This window comes from Xenopus laevis, chromosome 7L (genome assembly GCF_017654675.1).
Source record: "Xenopus laevis strain J_2021 chromosome 7L, Xenopus_laevis_v10.1, whole genome shotgun sequence".
Lineage (NCBI taxonomy): Eukaryota > Metazoa > Chordata > Amphibia > Anura > Pipidae > Xenopus > Xenopus laevis.
In genome coordinates this window covers 68,695,550-68,716,189 of record NC_054383.1, presented here as the reverse complement: position 1 = coordinate 68,716,189, position 20,640 = coordinate 68,695,550, and the positions used below count along the sequence as shown (strand labels likewise).

At 35.7% G+C, this 20,640-nt stretch overlaps 1 protein-coding gene and 1 long non-coding RNA gene across 8 annotated transcripts in view; both read right to left on the bottom strand.

Moving 5' to 3' along the window:
• Positions 1 to 20,640, bottom strand: part of LOC108695813 (protein Aster-B) — a 147,009-nt gene that overhangs the window by 55,866 nt on the left and 70,503 nt on the right. The window lies entirely within an intron of this gene.
• On the bottom strand, positions 14,054 to 20,618 carry LOC121395526. The gene is made up of 3 exons (XR_005962509.1): positions 16,017 to 20,618; positions 15,379 to 15,521; positions 14,054 to 14,306 (listed from the first exon to the last, which is right to left on the bottom strand). It is a non-coding gene; the product is annotated as an uncharacterized LOC121395526 (long non-coding RNA).

Below are 20,640 nucleotides of genomic sequence, written 5' to 3'. Positions count from 1 at the left end.
CTTGTTGAGTAAGAGCTCTTGCACCCTAAATTAAATGTAGAATTGGAATGCCCTCTGTTCATTGTTTTCTTCATGGGCCTTAAATCAGCCCTAGTCAGTTGTGTCAAAAGCTGTAGTTAAGAAATAGCTCCATCTGCACATTTAATAGCAATAGTATAAAGTGTTGATACAATCTTACTATAAACAGCTCAAAAGATGGAGAACTCCAAGCAGGATCATAAATAACTGAAACCAACTCAGCGTTTTTTATTACCCAAGACCCCACCATCACTAAAAACAACCCTGAGTGTACAGAACATTTTCAGACAAAGGCAACAAAATGACATGAAATGATTACTTTGTTCCTCATGCACTTGTAGGATTCACATATACCCAGTGCTTATGTCAAGATAAAATATGTGGTAGAATCTTTTTCACTAGACTATAACTGTAACAGATTTTACATATTATATAACCATCCATAACTACCAATGATTTTTATATATGGCATACTGCAATGCATGTTTCCCTTCTGCAATTTTTTTCCATATTGTTCTAACTACTGTATTTGCTGTCAGGTAACCCCCAGAGTAGCTTTTGTGTACTGCCAGGGGCAAGGTAACAGGGCCTACATAGCTACATGGAGTACTTTATTATACATAGATACAAAATTCACATAGGGTATAGATAAACGCAGACATAAGCACATAAATCTAAATTTTTAATGCTTCCATCTTTAGCCTAATCTAAAAAGACAACGGACGTGTTCTTTCACAAATACAGGCATGTACTACATGGATGCAAGCATATTTTCTATACAATGGTACAAAGTGCTGGTGAACACCTTCATTTAAGAACTTGTACTGCTTTCCAGGGCTTCTACAAAGGCTCAGAAGTTTAGTGACCAAAAGAAGCATGTATCAATTATCTTACCATACATGGACAATCTATCTATCTATCTATCTATCTATCTATCTATCTATCTATCGTATACACATATACACACACACACACACACATACATAGAATCAATAAAAACTATAGCACATGGTACTCATGGGTTTGTTTGATAACCACCAATAAATAACTTGACTTATTTATAAGTTCCGTGACTTCTCGTGATTTTTTATTCGATGGATACACATTTCCCTAGATGCACCTGGGCTATTGATTTCTGATTTGTTTTGGTAGTGCATTTCTACTACACTATATATATATATATATATATATATATATATATATATATATATATATAGGCTTTTGAAGAGCCTAAGGCTGACTACATAAAGGTTTTCTAACACCAGGTTCCAGCATAACATACTGTTGGATGAGGGTCTTCATGATTAAAATAAGGTACAAAATGGATTCTAAATCAATATCTGTGTTATTAAGCTAAACTTTTGCCCTACATGCAGAGTATTTATTTGCTACCAAGAGTGCATAAAGTCATTGCAAGACCTTTTTTCCCTTTCACTAGTTTAAATTTATGTGGAAGTCTTAAGGTGGCCATACACAGGCTGCTAAAAGCTGATGATATGGTCCTTCTTCGCATTGGGCACACTGAGAAAATATCTGATAGTGTGGCGACATCACCAATCTAGTGGATCTTTTAATGTAGGTCCAGCTTTAAAGGAATTGTTCAGTATAAAAATAAAAAACTGGGTAAATAGATCTGAATCCTAATTTGCATATGCAAATTAGGGGCGGGAAAGGAAAAGGTGGCAAAAATGTTTTTTACTTCCTTGTTTTGTGACAAAAAGTCACGTGATTTCCCTTCCCACACCTAATTTACATATGCAAATTAGGATTCGGTTCTGCCATGCACATGGATTCGGCCAAATCCGGATCATGCTGAAAAAGGCTAAATCCTGCCCATGGATTCGGTGCACCCTAGTCATAACTATTTGTTTTTTTTCTCTGTCCTGCATGCTGAGGATCAATTGCAAACTCACTGAACAGTTACTGTATGTCCCTTGTGGTCCCCTTAAAGTGGCTGACTAACTCAGATTTAGAAAGCTGTAAAGCAGAAAGTTCTGTTATGTTATGTTAGACATCCAGTCACTCCAGCCTTTATATATTACATTTTTGGCTAAATAACTATATTAGAAAGATTTTTTATTTTGTAATGCCTATCTGAGCCCAGTTTTTATTTTTACACTGAATTGTTCTTTTAAACATAGAGCTAAGGTAAAGTAAATATCATTTTACACTAAAAAAAAAGGCTTATGTCAGACTTGAAGATAAATAGCTCCTACTCATAGCTGGCTATATATAGTTTTCATTGTTTTCTGTGGGGCAATTAGTCAAAAGCTTTTGATGCCTGATACAAGAAGCTGCTGATAATGTCCCTGTGTGACACAATCTTTCCTTTGATTTATTATTAAAAATGTTTGTGTTTCTTACCATAATGTGGTGAGTTCCTCACTTACACGTGGCAGATGGGAGAGCTAGGTCTTTCTCACTCACTGCTCCTGGCTGAATTTTAAATAACAGGATTTTAAATAAGAACTCACCAAATTATGGTGAGAAACACAAATGTTACAATATGTGATCTTCACACACAAGACAGTAGCAGGGGAAGTTGGGATAGGTGACACAATGAGAGGATGTGGTCTTAGGGCAATGGCACACGGTGTTTTCCTGCCCACACAATTTCCAGACCAGTAAGCAGGCACACAATGCTCCTACATAGCTCTGAGTCATAATTGGCTAGACACTGTTGGTCCACCCATGGGTTTCTTTGAAAATAGCCCCCGCCCTACACTATATTCCAGCAGATTGACTCATTATGGTGAAAATAGGCCAAACTGCCTGACCATATCTACTAATATATAGCCAGCTAAAATGAGCATCTGTAAATTTAGGGCATTTTCATTTTCTATTGTTACGGATTACCTTAATTTTATGTCACATGCATGATATAAGATGGGACTATAATTGCACACTCAAAGAGAGTAGCATTCACTCTGTATTAGGCAGACAAAGTCTTGGATAATAGCTAATAGAGGTGGGTCTTGCTGAGGAGTGCTCCTGTAGGTTGTTTGATTGAATGTCCCAATTTTATATGTGTACCCCCCACTAATAAGTTCCAACCTAACAAAGCATTTCACAATTGATATTGTCAATTGATTACATTTTAAACCCCAGGAAACCAGACAGCAAAAAGTTTTCTTTACCTTATGCAGCAATATCTGAACCCTTAAAGGTATTGTTTAGTATAAATATAAAAACTGGGTAAATAGATAAGCTGCACAAAATAAAAAATGTTTCTAATATAGGTAGTTAGCCAAAAATGTAATGTATAAAGGCTGGAGTGACTGGATGTGTAACAGAATAGCCAGAACACTACTTCCTGCTTTTCAGCTCTCTTGGTTTACACTGACTGGTTACCCTGGTTACTAGGCAGTAACCAATCAGTGTCTTGAGGGGGGACCACATGGGTCATATCTGTTGCTTTTGAATCTGAGCTGAATGCTGAGGATCAATTACAAACTCACTGAACAGATATTTACCATGTGGCCCCCCTTCAAGTCGCTGACTAACTCAGAGTTATAGAGCCGAAAAGCAGGAAGTAGTGTTCTGGCTATTATGTTACACATCCAGCCACTCCAGCATTTTTGGCTAACTAACTACAGTATATTAGAAACATCTATTTACCCATTTTTTATTTTCACACTGAACTGTTCCTTTAATACCTGTGGGTTTCTGGCTAGGGGACTGATAGATCATATGGGTTGTCTTAATTTTGGGCACCCTAGAGACCACATACTTGGGTAAACCTATGCACAGCGGGCATCAAACTGTTCAGTGGAGCCCTGGCCTTTATATCTAGGGTGTTGTATCTTGATACCTAATGATATGTGGGAGATAGGATATTGTGAAAAAGAAGCATTGAGGTGATTTTCAGAGATTTCATCAAAATCACCAAATTTAAGAAAGCTTTGTGGTTTGGTTCTTTGAAGGAGAAAGAAGTATTTACCTATTTTTGATTCGGTGGAATGAGTACTTTCCAAAAATATATGACTTTCTGGGGTTAGCATACTTTGTTGTAGAGCATATTGGATGTCTTCATTTTGGGGGCCCTGGAGGCCACATACTTAGGTAAAACCTAAGTACTAAGCACTGTTTAGTGGACCCCTGACCTTCTTATTTAGGAAAATTTATTATGGTAACTAAAGTAATGTGGGAGATAAGATACTGTAAACTGGAAGCTTTGAGGTCATCTGTCAAAAATTTCACAACATTTCACAAAAACTGGTAATTTTAGGAAAGCATTGTGGCTAGGTAGTTTGTAATAGAAAGACATATTTACTAGTGATGGGCAAATAAATTTGTGAAACTCTATGCCGGTGTCAAAATTGACGAGAATTGAAGCAGACGACAAATTTGAGTTTCGAAAATATTCGCCGGAAATTCACAAGTTTTTCAGCAAATAGAAATGGGAGAAATTTGCCCATCACTAATATTTACTTATTTTGTATTAATGAGAATCTGTTCTTTCCAAAAAATATAGATATTTTAGGGTAAACCCTACTGTTAGCAGAGTTTTCTGCCTTGAAATCAGAAGTATTCAGGTTTCCAGAGCAGCGCTTTGGAAATGTGGTCGTTTTTATCTTTCTACCATATGTGTTTATATTATGGAAAAAAATTCCTTTTCTTTTCAGTTTTTGACAGTTAGAAGCATAACTTATTACAGAAGTGGAATTGCACCAAAATTCTAGCATATTTTGAAAGTTTGGGTTGTTGAAAAAAACAATATATAATTTTTCTGGGTAGAACTTAAGTCTCCTCCAGGAAAGGTCCCTAAATTGAAAGCACTAAATATTCAAAAACTGTCTGGCAATTAAAGTTTGCAAGTGACCAAATCAGCCGTCAACTAAAGGTTTAATGTTCCTGTCTGTTGTTTCAGTCTGGCATCTCAGTGATCAGTGCAGATACTGAACTGTTACAAGTTGATACATTTCTTAGCAGCGTCTATGGAATATTAGCAACTATTGTATCAGCTATAACAGCTGCCTTTAAAGGGGCGATTCACCTTCAAGTTAACTTTTAGTTTGTTATAAAATGGCCAATTCTAAGCATCTTCTCAAATGATCTTCATTATTTATTTGTTTTTTAATCATTTTAGAACTTTGCCTTCTTCTTCTTTTTACAGCTTTCAGATGGGGGTCACTGACCCCATCTAAAACAAATGCTCTGTAATACAAATGTATTGTTATTGCTATTCCAGTCTCTTATTCAAATCAGTGCAAGATTACTAGGGTCATTTGGCCCCTAGCAACCCTAGCTGAAATAGCAAACTGGAGAGTTGCTGAATAAAAAGCTTAATAACTCACAAATAATAAAAAATTGAATCCAAGGACAAATTGTCTTAGTATATCACCCTCTCCATCATGCTAAATAGTCATTTAAAGGTGAACAACCCCTTTAATGAGACTCAGAGATTCTGCTCAGCAGGGCCAAAGATAAGAAACGTACTGACTAATGCAGGAGTGCCAATACTTTACTAATGTGAGGTCTACCTTTAGCAAAATTGTCCCATTATGATCTACATCCATAAAAACATTTTATTTCTGTTCCATGGAAAATATTACTTAAATATTATATTGATTTATGAGACAATTTATATTGCTATATTTAACAACTATTTCTTATGTAACCTTAACCTAATAAATATCTTAATGAAAATCATGAATAGGAGGGTGATTTAGATCTCAAGACATTGTCTTGAGATCTACTGATTCCCAGCTAAAGGTCTACTGGTAGATCTACCTTTTGGGCACCCCTGGACTAATGTATCAATTTAGGACAGTCTATAGAGTCAGTGCCCCCCTCCCTGAGCTGCTTTAGAAAGACAGAGGAAGGTGAAACAACTAAATTTTAAACTTCAATACTAGAAAACGTAATATTAAAAACTATTTAAAAAAAAAAAAAAAAACTATCCGAAAACAACTGAACTGAAAAAAAAGTGTTGGAAGTTGAACATCCCTTTTAATTCAGGCCAGAAAACTTACAAACTAGGTTTCCTTCTGTGGTAACTCCCAGTACGTTATCTACAGTATCAAACAAAGCAGCAGGGAAAAGGCAAACATACTATGTAAAGTAAAATGCTTCTACTAAATTCAGGAAGCTGAGATGAGCTAATATATTTCTAATCAATGAAAAGGAAGGCTAAGTAGGAAACAATGCGGGTTGGGGTAAAACAAAAAGAACATCTTACTTTTATCAGGTTTAGTCTGTCATACTGAAATAAAAATACAAAGACATTAGAACTGAAACAGAAAGTGCAGTAAATGTAAATACACAGATACACTTGGTTGACAGTCCCATTGACATCTCTATCAGACCCACCCTTTAAGTGCTATAATGGTTGCCACCTTTCTAAATCATCCTTACCAGTCAATTGAGGGTGGGCATACAAGGAGAAGGCTGTGACATAAAGGGGCAGTGACATAATCAGGGCCTGATTTACATAGCGGGCGCCCCTAGGCCCACTGCCATTCGTCACCCCTGTCCCCTCCCCTTCATTTGAGCACAGGCACAAGTTTTCATCATGAGTTCGGGAGCACTGGGGATTGGCCCATGGGAAAGTATTGTATCTCATGATCAGTCCCAGAGCTTCCAAACCAATGCATGTGGGGTTGGCCTTCATGCCGCCCCCTTAAAATCCTACGCCCTAGGCCTGGGCCATGATGAGCTTTCCACAAATCCGGGCCTGGACATGATGCTACATGGATGGACAGAGGGTGGGTTATGGAGTGGCTGGGGGAAGAAATAAAGCTAGTATTGAGGCCGATCAGGGGTAGGCCAGGGGCTCAACTTAAAGGTATTACAAATTTACTGGTAACTACATTGCTGGTACTTTTGTAATACTGGCCCCAGCCTTGGCAGGTATTTTTCTGGCTAGCATGGCAACCCTAAGTGCCAAAGTTTGTAGAATTTATGGCGCCAGCATAAATGTGCTGTCACAAATAATTTTTTCCATCAGTGGAAAAACAGTAAATTAGAAACACCAACACCATGCCAGACCAACCATTGTCTATAATCAAATACATCTATGTCTTTGACCTGCTGCTGTGCAAAGTGATAGGCAGATGAGATTCATGTCACTGCTTACAGACATGGGGTGGTTAGGCACAGAAAAAACACTGTGGGTGACATAAAAGGTATTAAAGTGATACTGACACTAAAAATTTTCTTTTCAAAATATTCATCTACATTAAAAGTTACATATAGGTCACATTGATCGTTTTTTGCTGTTCATAAACCTGACTGATTTGCCAACCTGACTGTACCATTTCAGTTTGTCAGTTAGAGTTTCTAATGCTAACGGACTCCTGCTGCACAAATATGGCAGCCCCCTCATAAAGGAACAAATGTAATGTAAAGAAATGTAATGTTAAAGCATCAGGCAAATAATTTTATGGCAAAACTATAAATAGCATCCATGTTATGATGGATATAAAAAAAATTCATTTTCTGGTGTCAGTATCTCTTTAAGCACAAGATCCCCTCATGCCTTTAGTTAGATGCATAATGGAACTTTCACTAGATTACACTGAAGGCACAACTGGCAGTGAAGTGCTCTTAAACATTACTGTGTATAGAGATACTATTAAAATTGTTTAGTGGTATGCTATTAATAGTAAGCTGCATTTAAAAAAAACGTATTTAAAGGGCCACAACACAATACATTTTCCAGTAGAATTGGTCAAAGTAGAGTAGAATAATTGTTTTCTATTCTTAGCCTCTAATAGTAATAGTAAAGCTTATATTTTGAGCAAGTTCCATCCTGAAAGCTTTATTGAGAAGTTTGCTGTGTGACTTGCCTATCATACAATATAAATACATGACATATAGTAAGGTCCCCTCCCTGGCTTACTGTGAGTTATGGTTGATGGACTAGTTATCCAGCTCTTCTTTGGATAACAACAAACGTTACAACAAAAGAGGTGGCACTATTACCTGTTAACAGTCTATGCAGGTATATCTACATGAGTTGATTTCTAGAGACAACAGGAACAAAGGGACGAGGGTTTCATGACTTTTTGAACCTGCATGTGACAAAATCATGACATATCTTTAGTTCCATAACTTCTTCAGTCATATGAAAAGTTTGGGAACCCCTCTTAATTCTTTGGAGTTTTGTTTATCATTGGCTGAGCTTTCAAAGTAGCAACTTCCTTTTAATATATAACATGCCTTATGGAAAAAGTAGTATTTCAGCAGTGACATAAAGTTTATTGGATTATCAGAACATAACAAAAACAAAATTAGACAGGTGCATAAATTTGGGCACCCCAACAGAGATATTATATAAATACTAAGTTGAGCCTCCTTTTGCAAATGTAACAGCCTCTAGACGGCTCCTATAGCCTTTGATAAGTCTGGATTCTGGATGGCAGTATAATTGACCATTTGGCCATACAAAATCTCTCCATTTCAGTCAAATTTGATGGCTACCAAGCATGGACAGCCTGCTTCAAATCATACCATAGATTTTCCATGATATTTAAGATGGGGGACTGGGATGGCCATTCCAGAATATTGTACTTCTCCCTCTGCATAAATACCTTTGTAGATTTTGAAGTGTGTTTAGTATAATTGTCTTGATGTTATATCCAACCCCTGTGTAACTTCAACTTTGTGACTGATGCTTGAACACTATCCTGAAGAATTTGTTGATATTGGGTTGAATTCTTTGGACCCTAGACTTTAACAAGGGCCCCAGTCCCTGAACTAGCCACACAGTCTCACAGCATGTTGGAACCTCCAACAAATTTGACATTAGGTAGCAGGTGTTTTTCTTGGAATGCCGTGTTCTTCTTCCGCCATGCAAAGCACTTTTTGTTATGACCAAATAACTCAATTTTTGTCTCATCAGTCCCAAGCACTTTGTTCCAAAATGACTGTGGCTTGTCTAAATGAGCTTTTGCATACAACAAGTGAATCTGTTTGTGTCGTGAGTGCAGAAAAGGCTTCTTTCTCATCACCCTGCCATACAGATGTTCTTTGTGCAAATTGCGCTGAATTGTTAGAATGATGTACAGATACACCATCTGCAGAAAGATGTTCTTGCAGGTCTTTGGAGGTGATCTTTGGGTTGTCTGTAACCATTCTCACAATATGCAGCATATGCTGCTCCTGTATTTTTCTTGGCCTGCAGACTTGGGTTTTACAGCAACTGTGTCTGTTGCCTTCGATTTCCTGATTACATTCCTTACAGTTAAAACTGACAGTTTAAACCTCTGAGATAGCTTTTTGTAGCCTTCCCCTAAGCCATGATACTGAACAATCTTTGTTTTCAGATCTTTTGAGAGTTGCTTTGAGGATCCCATGCTGTCACTCTTCAGAGGAGAGTCAAACAGAAGCACAACTTGCAATTGGCCACCTTAAATACCATTTCTCATGATTGGACACACCTGCCCATGAAGTTCAAGGTTTAACGAGCTAATCCAACCAATTATTAAGAAATGACATGCATTAAAATTAGCAAAATTACAAGGGTACCCACATTTTTTCACAGCCAGTTTTTCATGTTTGATTTAATTTTTACAACTGAATACTGCTTCACTAAATATCTTTGTTCAGAAAACACCCCAGTACTCAGATAATGGGAAAATGAAAGACATATCTTTTTTGTTGAAAGTGGAGTAAATTATTATGCAGACTGTGAGGGGTTGCCAAACAGTATATCCTGCAACGCCTCCCCCCACCACTCCCTCCTTTCGGACTTGTACCCCAGCCACAAGACACACAGACTTACATCCTGCCTGAGATATTGATCTATCGCGGCTCTGGTTGGCTCCAGGAAGGTGCAGGCCTGGGTGCAATGCATGCTACTTATGCTATTGTACACATCTTTTTTTGTTTTGAAAATACAGTTTTCCTTTTATTCAGTTCATTGCTATTGTGTTTTTTAGAATCACGTTTATTTTAATAACATTGAAATGAATCGCATGTTCAAAAAAGTTGTGACTGTGTAAAATGTATATAAAAAAATAAATGCAATGATTTGCAAATCATTTAAACCCTATATATAAATGTAATTGAAAACTGTACAAAGATAACATATCAAATGTTGAAACTGAGAAATTTGGTTTTCTGAAAAATATATCCTCACTTTGATTCTGAAGGCCAGCAACATGTTTTTTTTAAAAAAAAGTGCATAAACAGTACACATACTATGCCAATGCTATGCTCTGTATGTCAATTAAAGCAGACCTGTATAGTGTCTGGCCCAATCTAATGAAAGTAATTTTATTTTGTTGCCAATCCTTCCTACACAAATTTTAGATTTGTTTGATGTTGTCAATAGGGATGTCGCGGACTGTTCTGCGGCGAACTTGTTCGCGCGAACATCGGCTGTTCGCGTCCGCCGCAAGTTCGCGAACGTCACGCGACGTTCGCCAATAGGCGTTCGCGTCAAAATCGTTCGACCATTCGACCATTCGGTCGCTAAAATCGAACGATTAAAATCCTTCGATCGTTCGAATCGAACGATTTTCGGATGTTCGAAGTTCGCGAACTGTTCGCGAACTGTTCGCATTTTTTGCCGGTGTTCGCGAACGGCGTTCGCGAACACATTATCGGCGGTTCGCTACATCCCTAGTTGTCAAGGAGTTATCTAGTGGGGTTGTGAATATACTCTAGTTACTTGAGAAATAATTTGAAAAAGTGTGCTACTCGATAGTAGGACAAGGGATTGTTTCATTACAAAGACACCTGCCATCTGCAGTAAGAACTGGAATTCTTGACTTCTGAGATGTGAACTACTCTTTTGATGCCAATCTCTAGCCAAATTAAAAATAAAGAGACGAAGGCCAAGGGGAAACTGTGGGGTATTTACTATTTGGATGTGTGGTTTTGTAAACTATGACTAGAATTTCCTATTCACCAGCCATTTTTGGACTATGGAGGCAAGTAAAAAGAAAAACACCATTTTCAGGTATGTGGTAAACTGTCAAGATTAGCTTGGAAAATATCGGTTAGAGTTTAGTGGTCTGCCATATCTTGTTCTAAATAAATATATGTATTCAGCATACATTATTGCAGTCCAGATTGCAGTCCAGAAAAGTGTCACTTATTTTGAGTTTCTGGTCTGGGAACTTCATCGGAAATATTTCTTCTCACTTAAAATGAGTGAAGCGAGTATACTGTAGAGGTAAAAGCCACTGGTTTAATTCAGCTAGCCATTAGAACAAAGTTTCTCAAAACTGATCTTTATTTCTTTCATGTGCATATAATATATAATTAATTAGAACAAATAGGCCAGGCTGTACAACTGATACTAGATTAGATGATGAAAAGTCCATAATAGATCTTTTTGTGTTACATACAAAGTTATTAATGCTACATTCATTCTGTGTGACCTTGAAGCCACACGTGGTTAGCTTCTTCTGAAATGACAATGTCACAAGTATTCAGTTACACTGGCTATAACGTCAAGTTTGACAACTGACACTAGCTTCTTCACACATAAAATACAAGAACTGTTAAGTGGTATTTGGCTATAATTCAGCGTTAACATTTTAACTGGTGTCCGGTGAATAGTGTCTATGACATATAAAGCTGATTCCAGGAATGCTTTTCACTCACTTACATAGCTTAGGTGATAATGACATATCTTGAATATTTACATAATTCTACTCAAGTTAATTCTACCTACAGTATATAGTAGGCTTTTTGTTCTGAAGAAAAAAAAACAGTTTGAAGTGTTTAAATCCACCCATTGTAAAACAAAATGTCTAATTTTTATGTTGTTCAACATTTAATTTAATCCCATTAGTACCACTGGAAAACATGACCTTAATTGACTTATGTGTTGCCATACAGCGAGCGCATAAAGATGCAAAAAAAGACATGGCAGCAAACACATAACACAGATGCACTCCAGATACTGTTTACCATGTCAAGCTTCAAGCTCCAGCATGGGAAACTAAACATATGCTTTACATATCACCATAATTAAGCACAGAGGAGCAGCTCTAGACCCCAATCCCCTTCTCCAGTATGCCTGCAATAGAGCATAATAACAAATTGTGCAGATCCTCTCCACCTGCAGGTCTTGGTACTAGCCCCTTGCTCTAGCCTTGGAATCCCATTCAGCCCATTTACAGAGCTTTATTAATGGTGTTTATTGAGTTAATTTAGTTTAAAAATACAATTCCCATGCTTTGTTGTAAAGCACTTTTTTTAACAAAGCACAATAATCATTGTGTAGAATAAATATGGGCACAGATGCCATTTTTTTTTATTTGCTTGGCCTTTATTAGCATTTAGCTTTAATAAACCACCTGCTCCAATCCCCTCTGGCATGTGTTGTCTACTGCAGAGCACAGAAAAGTGAACACAATTTTAACTTAACTGTGTCCAAAAACAACATCAGCCTCACATTTTTATTTAAGGACTTTTCAATGTTTCAACTTGCACTCTAAACAATATCCTCCATATCATCTTATAGTGTACCACACACCAGCTGAAAAGAACCTTCGCCAGCCTTCTAAACAGACCGTCTATCTTTCATTTTCTGCAAATGTTCATCCATCATCTAAACAAGCATACACTTATTTTTTCAACATAATGTATTCTTCACACAATTGGTAATTGATCCTACCATCACGCATTTTTGTGGTGTCTAATACTATTCTAGTCTGCCATTATAAACCCTATAAATAAGCTGTTGTAAGGAAAAACAGCAGTAGCTATGATGCAACAAAAAACGATGGGATATTTACAAAAAATTAGGGGTGGTTCACCTTTAAGTTAACTTTTAGTAAGTTAGAAAATGGTTTATTCTAAGCAACTTTTCATTTGGTCTTCATTATTAATTTGATATAGGTTTTGCATTATCTGCCTTCTTCTGATTCTTTCTAGCTTTCAAATGGGGGTCACTGACTCCATCTAAAAACAAATGCTCTGTAAAGCATTGTTATTGCTACTTTTTATTGCTCCTCTTTCTATTCATGCTCTCTCCTTTTTATATGCCAGTCCCTTAATCAAATCAGTGCAAGGTTGCTAGGGTAATTTGGAAATTGCAAAATGGAGAGTTGTAAAATAAAACGCTAAATAACTCAAAACCCACAAATAATATAAAATGAAATCCAATTGCCAGAATATTACTCTTTATATCATACTAAAAGTTAACTCAAAGGTGAACAATCCCTTTAAGCTAAGCATTATCACTAAGCATTATCACTGTACTGTACCTTAATTAAAAAAAAATCTACCCCTACCCTACATAGAACCCCTCCCTGCTTACCCCTCAGTGCAGATTCAGGGCATCAGAGGTCACGGGCGCCATCTTCTTCTCTTCGGTAATCTTCGAGAAGAGCGTAGCATGCGCCAAAAGCAACGGAAATTGCTGAAGCACCGGAAGAAGACCCGAAGATTATAGAAGAGAAGAAGATGGCGCCTGTGAACTCCAATGCCCTTAATCTTCACCGAGGGGTAAGTAAAGAGTTCGGGGATCTCCTACATAGAAAGCTAAGTGTGACATAATAACATTGAAATATCACCCTTACACACAAATGTGATGTTGCAGTCACCCCCATTTAAAAACTCTAAATATTAAGAAGAGTGAGAGAAATTATATGAACATTTCCATGAGTAATATTTTAAGATTCTTAACAAAAGAAAAACATGGTCTAACATTACAAAATGTAACATAAAGGTTAAGCAACCATTGAAGTTGTGTGATAGTCTGTGTGTCTAGGTGTTTTTCTCTCTCTGTAATCTCTGTGACTATATAATCTCTCAATCTAATCAAACTATGTAATCTTTCCCTTTTATATACCTAAATAGTGTCTAATTTCTATGTTAAAGGAGGGAGGGGGGAGAGAGAGAGAAAGATTTTTTTCAAGGTAACGTTACACTAAAACAAAAAAACCCTGCATATGCATGAGAAATAGCATCAAAATGTTACCTTATCTTCCTAAGATTTTAACAACGGATGCTATTTCAACAGAAAAATAAATGCCAATTGTCAAGCATCTTAAAAGTGTAAGAGAGGACATCAATGTCCTGTCCAAATTTAACAAACACTTGAAATACTGAAACAGCAAACACTGCATTAGAACAAAATAATCCAACATCTTTATTGAATGAATGGATTATTAAATTGTTGATAATCCAACAATCTATACTAAAAAAATGTTGACAATACAAGTCATCCTGTAATGTGACGAAGCAGAAGCACAATCACATGATGATGCTGTATTTTCAGATGAGCCAGAGAAGAATCAGGAACCATCAGAATATGACCATTCTGAAGGTGAGCTGGACCCATACCATGTGTCCGATAAGGCATTCCAATCTTTCAACAATTCCTATGTGGAAACACAAATAAAATTACATAATGATATTGTGAATTTTCATCTTACGAGAAATAGAGACATTTTTTAATTACTGCTAATTTGGAGCTATCAAGAATGGAAAATCAGAATTATGATTTGAGCTCAACACTGAAAACAATGGAGCAAATAAAATTTGAACACATAACAACACGTTTGAAATCAGTCTTTCGTTGACATGTGTAAGCTTGTAGAAAACACTACAAAAGCCCTGACATTACTCCCATATCTAGTGCCGACAACACACCAACCACTTGTGATTTTTTATGTGACACTATGGCCAAGGAAAAACAGACTGCATCAACAAGATTGCCTGTGATACGCAACCGGCTGAGACAAGAAAGTGCTATAGTATGTCCCACTTCAAATATTCCCCAAAAAGGGTAAAAAATAATTATTGAACACACAGTATTAAAACATTTTTTTTTTTGCTAAGAATTTCTTATTGTTCTGATATGTATGATATGCAACATTTTTTAGACAACCGTTTCAACTAATACAGAAGGGCAAAGACTGCCGTCTCACTCATGTACTCCAAACCTATAATAAATGTTAAAAACAAGGTTTCCTTACATGTCAAGGTTTACCTTCAATTCTATAGAAGTGTAGATTAAGGGAAAATGTCATTCACACACACACGTCGAATATTAATTATGTAATCAAACATAGCTTTGGTTGTAACACCTACACTATTGGGTATGTTACTGAGATATCTCAGTAAGAATAAGAGAGTATAATCTGAATTGTAGAGGGTGGTCTAGACGTAAAATGGTTGATAATGTTTCAGTAAACAGCAAAGAGTACACTCACATAAAAAGTTATTTTGTGTGGTGGGGACAGTAATAAATGTTTAGAGGAATGTAATATGCAAATTACGGGGCCAAACAACAACATTACCATGATTCTACTTGAAAAAAGAAAGTATGCAGTGTGATATCAATTATATCAAATGAAAATTAGCATGTTCATAGATGAGGTAGCAGACACATGACATTTGTAAACTAAGGAATCAGAATCTCATGTGTGATAGCATTCTAAATGAACTTACAAGAGAAGTATCCATGAATGATTTGCTGCCGGACCTGGTTCCCACGTTGGCCTGATCTGTGGGATGAACAGGAGGATCTTCATGTTGCTAATCACCTTAAATAGCTTCAGGTAATTGTAGATCCCTCAATAGATGATTGTCCACTGCAATATTATATAAAATGTAGGCTGCTAAAATTATATTGCACACTTTACTAGGTGAATACTGCAGAAAATGCTTAAATCAATATAGTGGGTTTTATCATTCTACATAGATGAACCTTTATAAAAATGTAACATTTTACATTGCTCTTTTGGCATTTTCAATTCTGTCTACAACTGCATTTTAGTTTTTGTGGGGGGGGGCAACTGAAGTGAAGAGAAAAAGCTTTAATTTAAAACAGCATGTCAACAAATTTGTTCATAATGAACATCTTTTGAAAGATTCATCTTTCATTCCTTTGCAAACAGGGCTGGTATGATTATTAAAAAGATCATATAGACAAAGGGAATGAACACTAAGGATGGATTTTGACTAATAATGACTTGTAATAATTCTTTAAACAACTTTATGTATGTAATAACAGTTCTAAGATCTTTGACATTACTAAATTATGCAAACATATTTAGTATTATATGGAAAGTTAAACCAATACTTACCTACAAGCCAACCACCACTTCATTGACCAGATTCAAAATGCCTGTTGACTGATGAATGACGCAGAATATGAGTCGCTTGTGCTTCCAGGGAAGGTTGCAAAAACATTCATCCCAATGAAATAAAGTGATGCAGTACTAGTCAAGTGTTACACACACACACTTATTTAAAAACATAAAGACATGAATGAAAATGGAATAAATAAAAATAAGACACATAGGTCATATATTTTTAATAAATATATCTTTAAAAACCAATAGAAAAATTGAAAATATGAATGAAATATGCATTGGCGTAGCTGTAACTTCCTTTAAAAATGTGTGCGATAAGGAGCATGTGTCAGAACAGTAGATGGAAAGAGGGCTAAAAGGCTTCAGCTGTAGGAGAAAGTTCCGCCAGGTCAAGGTTGTGTAAGGGAAACAGGAAGATAACGCAAAAGACTTCACTAGGTAAGTGGTTTTGAGTTAAATTGAATTGCGAAAAGAAAGCGTTCCCGCCGCTTCCAATAAGCCGTTAGGTAGTGAAAACATAGGTAACGGAAAGATATATAGATTAATGCAATACGTGTTTAGCGCATAGCGGACATCCGAAAAGGCGCACTTATCATACAAAATGTACCACATCGCATTGGATTGAATCAAGCCCAAAATTGAAATTTCACAGTAATTCAGGCACGCTTACAAACCTGATGTTGTCCCCAAAAAAACAATATTCCGTTTTCCAATGTAAAACAAAACATCCTTTTGGTGCCTCTGTTTTGTCTTACTACAATGTAAAACAAAAGTTTGCCCAAGGAAAAGTAAAAGAGCATAAGAGGCTGAAAAATCACCAATCATTTTACACAAAGGGAACGTTAAACCTATATGTCTAGGTTACGAAAATGTAGTGTTCTTTTTGACTTCTACCAGTTGATAGTAAAAATATTTCATTTGCCACTCATAGCAGACTCGGCTTTGTCTAAGCTTTGTTTTTAATCAGCCACCCTGGCTAATAGTAATAACACTTTCCAACAATTGCTCAGCACAGTCTTTCTAAATTATGTGCCATCTGGACAATCTAGATGTTGTTCTTGATATCACTACAAGAAGCCTTAAATGATTTGTGCTTCTTTCCAAACTACTGACAGGAACCACAAATGTTGGCAACCTTGCACTGAGGGTTTCCATTAAAAAAAATTAAAACAAAGGAAAATGGAAAAATGAAATTTTATTGTAGATGCTCCATTAGTGTTTTTTTTTTTTTTTGAAAATATATGAGCTCATTGTCATAGTGAATCATTTTCATTCTCATTCCCTGAACTCTTTACCAGGGCATGTTATTTATGATACATTTATTTTTATGATATATTTATGATACACATTCTGAACAACCAAAACATGATTCAGAGGTTGACAATTAAAGAGGAAACCGTACCTTTGAATAATTTCAACATTTTGTGCATGCAAATATATATTTGTATAAGTTGTTCACACTGTCAAAAATTTCAGGCACCATGTGAGTAGCTAAAGAATCTATCATCAGTTGATTAGAGCACTTAAAAGATTGCATAGGCAGCTGTTGCCATAAGTGCATTGGTGGCACTTAAAACTGAAACTATGAGGTTAAAGTTGCAAAAGACCTTTTTATTCCAATCATTTTCATATATATGTAATTCAGAGAGGCATTTATGTCTTGTGATGAGAGAATATCCTAAAAATGGTGTGTGAATCAGTCACATTCCTAGTTCCAAAAAAATTAGGTTGCAAAAAGTAATTTTGCAAGTGTCTGTAAATTACCAATGTCTGTTACTGATATTAGTAAATACTGATGTAGACAGTCCTGAGTCAAAGGAATCCAAGATTTTTTTTCTAATTCAGCACAATGGCTCAAAGCTTTTCACAAGAATTATCATAAACTAAAAGGAAAATTGAGCAAATACATTTAATATAGCAAATAAGCTTCCATATGGAGCCTGGCAATTATCCCTTCATTATAGCATAGACCATTCAGTAAATACCTACTTAACTATGCTAAATCCAAAGTAACCTGACTAATACTATCACTCTATTGCTTGTACGACTTAACCCTTTAAATTATATAGTCACATCATACTATGACGTATGGCTCCCCAGACATAGCACAAGTGCAGCTCCCTGAAGATAATGGGAGATGTTGTTTATGAATAGTTAAAGTTCACATGCATGGCATAAAAACAACAACATTATAATGGTTGTTCGAATACAGTATACAAATTAAAGCTCTTCTCCACCACCTTTATGGAGAAGTTTTTCACCTCTAGACAAGACCATCACTAGCCGTAACCTATCACTTCTTTGAAAATATTTACAACATGTTTTTTTACACAATAATCTTATAAGCACACATTATATTCCTAATAAATACTGTGTATTTTCATAAAAGCACAGGTGGTTCTGTCTTTAGCTGTGTTAGAACTGTCAAAATCACTAAGAGGCTAAAGCATCAACAAGTCATCCTTAAAACTTATACTGTTGATGGATCTGAAAATAAACTCTGAATATCCTGCCTGCCAATAAGATTTGTTGAAAATGAACCTGACTGCATAATAACATAAAATATTGGTTTCTGGTTTTTTTTCACTTTTTTTTGTCGTGTGTGTGAAAACTCATATGCCACTTTAATGGTGTATATACTGTCAAATGGATATTGAGAAAGTGTAGAACACTGAAATCTATTTTAGTACAAACACAATCTGTCTTTACCATGATACAAAATTTCAGCTTACAGAAGCATAACAGGAGGCTTACATTCAAACACAGCAGAGGGATTAAAATTGTCTGATTTTCGGAAACTTGCATATCAGATCATAGGCCCCAGATTTTTACTTGTTGAGAAATTTAGCATTTCTTATGAATCAATGTATACAAAAAAAGAAAAAAAAATCATATTAGTTCACTTTACAATAGAACCTTCATGATTCTATTTAATTACATTGGCCTTTTCTGTATAGAAACATTCTTATATTATACTGAAAGACCCATTCTTTAGTCCTTTGTTTAGTAAAGCACCCCGGCAATGATTACCATAGGATAATATGGTAATAGATACTGTTATAGTAGCTTAAAACTGATATATTTTGTGCAGACATAGAAAAGTAATGGGTTTATGTTACTTCTGTAAATAAACCAGCATAGCACAGTACTTGAGTACACAAGACACATCTCCAAATATCATATCAAAGTACCTGTTTATTTGTATTGGTTTAAATAACCATAGGAAGAAGTTAAGATCTGAAAATTGCATATCATTTACCAAAAGTGTTGTAATTCTATTTGTAAACCTTAAAGTATGATTATTATTTAAACAACATATATATATAGAAAACAATTGCTATTCAGTAAAATGTATATTTAAGAACATATTTGAGAGTCTGGCCAGGTGAAAAACATGATTTATCCTTTCTCTCATTTCCGGTAAATACAAGCATGGGTAAAATAATACAATTCAAAAATACATTCTCTGGACTACCAAGAAAGATCCATGGATGGTTTGTGTACCATTTAGCTATTTTTAATGAAAACATCCCCATAGATACAGTAGTTAGCTTTGATCAAGAAAGTATACCCTAGTCAGAGGCCTTGGCAAGGCAAAGTCTAATTTTCAAGGGATACATCCCTTTTTTACTTTAGTTTAATGAATAGGGCTTGAGCTGAACATCTTTTTGTTTATTGTTTTAATTAAGAAATATTTCTGGTTCCTGGTAGTTCTGGCTCTAAAAAGAATATAAAGCAGTTTCATTTTAGCATTTGTCACTTCTGGTCCCAAAGAACTTCAAAGGATACATTTTAAAAATGTTGATAATTTTTTTTTGTTATCCCTAGTATGTCAACATAAAAGTTGCATTGGACATATATGCTCAGGTGGCTTTAGCCCATAATACAAATTTAGGACTGAGCTTTATAAAGCAACATGCACATAATTGTGACACAATAGCTGATACAGTTCTCTCAGCAAAATAATGGGCTCCTATTTAAAATATGGATTTCATAGTTGACATTACATTCCAAATGCATCCTGACACTGAACTATTCAAACATAAGACATGGAATGTTCATCTCATAACAAATGAATGCCACATATGGATACAGAGGAAGGTGAATAATAAGGTCATCTGAAAGTGATACAGACACGATAAGAGACAATTTCAATACATTAATGTTATTCGTTTTATAACAAAATAATTTTTGGCTCAAATCGTAATGCCCAGTTTAATAAAAAATTCCAAGCAGATATGCTCTAACAACTGAACTGATAAATAGCAAAGCTGGTTTAAAAAAAGCAGATTAATTGCAGATACTGTAATAAAGGATATACAGTAGCTGATAGGGATCTCATATGCTCAATTTAAAAAGGTATTATAGGGCATATACTGTATGATATTTTAAAAATATCCTCACTACTGTATATCTACACCTTTCTATAGAAACATTATACCTAACCTCTAATGCAAAGTGCATCGGTAGTCAATAATGTGATGGAAGAATAAAGCCAGCAAGGTATAGGGTGATACGAAAAAAAACATGGAAGGTTATGCATTAAAGGTTATGCCTACAGTGTTTATTTTAGAGTTGCTAGTTATGCAAAATGTACATGTGTATGTATATATAT